Source organism: Cebus imitator, unplaced genomic scaffold (assembly GCF_001604975.1).
Source record: "Cebus imitator isolate Cc_AM_T3 unplaced genomic scaffold, Cebus_imitator-1.0 Scaffold152, whole genome shotgun sequence".
Lineage (NCBI taxonomy): Eukaryota > Metazoa > Chordata > Mammalia > Primates > Cebidae > Cebus > Cebus imitator.
The window spans coordinates 3,837,410-3,840,848 of NW_016107467.1; the positions used below are offsets into that span (position 1 = coordinate 3,837,410).

General features: G+C 36.3%; 1 long non-coding RNA gene across 1 annotated transcript; it reads left to right on the forward strand.

The window, feature by feature from the left end:
• The first annotated feature begins 245 nt into the window (after positions 1-245).
• On the forward strand, positions 246-988 carry LOC119473369. The gene is made up of 2 exons (XR_005202574.1): positions 246-301; positions 457-988. It is a non-coding gene; the product is annotated as an uncharacterized LOC119473369 (long non-coding RNA).
• Positions 989-3,439: the final 2,451 nt, after the last annotated feature.

Sequence of the window (3,439 nt, forward strand, 5' to 3'; positions counted from 1 at the left end):
TGGAAGTAAATCACAAGGAATGCAATGTCTGGGCTGGAGTGAGTAAGGATCAATTAACAGAATATGGATGAAAAGTGAGTATCTTTGAGAGCAGCAGCCAATCAGAGTTGATCCGGTAAGAAGGAACAAGTTGAATCTAATGCCTGACTTAAGGCCTCTTCCGTTCTCTGCTATTTTACCCTAGCTCCCCATTGTCCAAACCCACCTGAAATCAGAGATATAGGGAACTGTTTTATTTCACATACACAGATTAGCCTCAGAAAGAAAGCTGTGTGAAAAAGATGAAACACAGATTTGAAGGGTAAAATGGGAAATACTGTGCAGTTACTTAAAATTATATATTCATAAGTGATTTCATGAATGGGGATATGTTTACACTGAATACAGTAAAAAAAAGTAAGATATATAAAATAAGTAATTATATACTCAGTGTAATTCCCATTCTTCTGTCTCAAGCAATCTTGAAGACTAGACAGAAATCTATAAATCAAGGAAGGAAGAACCTCAAAATCACACTTCATAACTGCTTCAATAACCCTTGGCAATAGACACAACACTGGATGTTGGCTGATAACACTAAAATTTTTGCTGGTTCGATCTTAAGAAACAGGATAAGCGTGCAACCACCAGAACAGAAATGGATCGGGCATGATATCTGCTTCTTCAATTTGTAGTTTTATACTCAAAAACTGGCATGTATGTACCTAATTGGTAGCATGCAAGTCATACGACTCTATCCCGACTTTGAAAGAGGTTGAGAACTTAATTTCTGGCTTCTACCTTGGGAAGGCTCAGACTCATAACCTGGAAAATTAGCCAACATGCACAGGATATTCAAAGCTTCTAAGCAGTCAAAAGATTGTCAAGTGGTAAAACAGACATGAAAAAAACCTTTTTTTGGCACTCAATTTGAAAAATGTAACTTTCTCAAAATATCGTATGTGGCTTTCCGTAAAATTAAAGCAGTCCTGGGAGAGAGAACATCTCATATTCTTCCTAGTGAATTCATATTCTTCCTAGTGAATTGCTGCCACACTAAAGCAATTAATGAAAATGAAAATACTGTGTACAACATTTTTAAAGCAGCCTTTTTACTGACAAATATGTTTTAGGTATATATACAACTATGGAAAAGTTTTCCTAATAACAATTCTATTTTACCTTGGGTATATTCTGTCAGGAGAAATTCTTTCTTGTTCCCAATAATGGAACAAAAAGTTTGAGCTAAAAAGCACGTTTCTCATTCAACATGCACATCCACAGTAGTTTTTTCTCATGCCAAAGTGAGAAATCTACACTTGGGATTGTACAATCTTTATAAAAGTAATTACTAAATAAGACATTTAGAAGAAAACTGATTTTCTTTCCTATAATTAATGTCTATCACCTTGGCACCTACTGACAAAATTTTCTACTTAATGGTGATGTTTCAAAATATCGTTCTGCTCTATTTATGATAATATTCGATCTGCCCTATATAGGCTTTATATTACATTTAAAGTATCTGTGTACATTGCTTTTTTCATATTGTCATATCTATATAAATATTAGTAGCAAATATTAACATTTATTCCAATTTATGGTGGAGTCTTTGGCTTATTCAGGTGGACCACTACCCTAGCTGTCCAGAGCTCCACACCTGTTCTCCTCTGTTTTCCAGTGTCTGGTCATACAGAGTTTGTCAGAGCCTAAGAAAAGACTTGGGTATTGAATGGCATTTCTCTTGCCAGTGAGGAGGTTTCTGAATGCTGATGAAGTTTTCTCCACAGGCTTTGAGTAAAATTGATGTTGTTAAATCGAGTTTAGCCAAAAGCTTCCTGCTTACATATTTATTTTAAGTTGAGCCTAAAGTTTTTTCCATATATCATGAACTATAACCTAAATGGAGTTGTAAACAGACTATAGCGTACTCTTGTGCCAATCCCTGAGAAAAATTTGATTGGCCAGTCAAAGGTGGCCAACTGTTCAAACAATTCAAATAATGCAAACACTGAGCATGACCACTTCGGCTGCTTCTGTACCTCACTTCCATTTTCTGTATGTCACTTTCTTTTTTCTGTCCATAAATCTTCTACCATGTGGCTACACTGGAGTCTCTGAGCCTATTCTGGCTCAGGGAGACTGCTTGATTCACTCTTTGCTCAGTTAAACTTTAGATTTAATTTGGCTAAAGTTTTTCTTTTAACCACCTATACCCTGGAAACAAGGGATAAAAGGTGCTTGTGCAGTGATATCTGGGTGTTCTTCATTAATGACTTGGCACTCCCATGACAGTTCCACACTTAAAACATTTCCTTTTTTCATTCTGTCAGATTTCCTACTCAGCTCTTTTAGGGCGCTAGACTTACTCCCTTCTTCAGTAACTGCTTTACCAAGCAGCATCCACTTTTTTTTCTTTTAGTAACAAAGTACTTCCAGTTTTACTTGGATACATTGCTGCCCACTGAAGACTACATTTTCCAGCATCCCTTGCAGTTAGATGTGTCCATGTGAACATATTTGGGCCAGTGGAATGTGAATAGGAGATATGTGTGCAACTCAAGGTTTTTCCTTCTTTTGCTCTTTCAAAATAAACCTTGATACTGCTCTAAATGGAAAACCAAAATCATCATTAATTCCAAAATTAATTTTTATTTATTTGCAGGCAAGGAGAGCCTAATCTTCAAATAATGTCAGAAATTAAGAGGAAATATTTGTAGCTCTTCTGGTACATCAAAGAAAGGAAAATAAAATGCCAGACAGATTTCTGTATTCAATTTTGCAATCCAGTAACTTTCTAATATCTACAAGTACTTCTAAATCTATGATTTGAAAAACATATGTTAAGCAATTTGTAAAGTACAATAACCACTTTGGGAAGCTGAGGTGGGAGGATCACTTGAGGCTGGGAGTTTGAGACCCCCTTGGGTAACAAACCTCACCTCTACAAAATAATAATTAATAATAATAATAATAATTTAGTCAGGCAGGGTGGCAAGTGTCTGTAGTTCCAGCAACTTGGGAGATTGAGACAGCAGGGTCACTGGAGTTTGAGGCTGCAGTGAGCTGTGATCATGCCACTGCTCCCCAGTCTGGGTGACAGAGCAAGACTTTGTTTCAAAACACAACAAAAGTAAAATACAATAACATGTGTCTGCTATCATTCACTAAAATAATGTCTTTTCTTCCACAAAACAGTTTTTTATTCTTATTTCCACCGCATATCAGAAGGATTTAATAAAATTCCAAAATATTAAAAAGAAAGTGATTTAATAGTGCATTTGTTTTGATTTTCTTATTTCCAGGCCAGGAGCCTGAGAAACAGATTCACTGGGCAGCTTACCCAAACTGATAGGGCCAGCCAGTGGCAGTGCTAGAATTAAACCCAGCTTTCTTGCTTTTAGTAACTATGCCTCCTGCTTATCCACACATTTATTTTCTTGAGCAGTAGGCTTGTAAT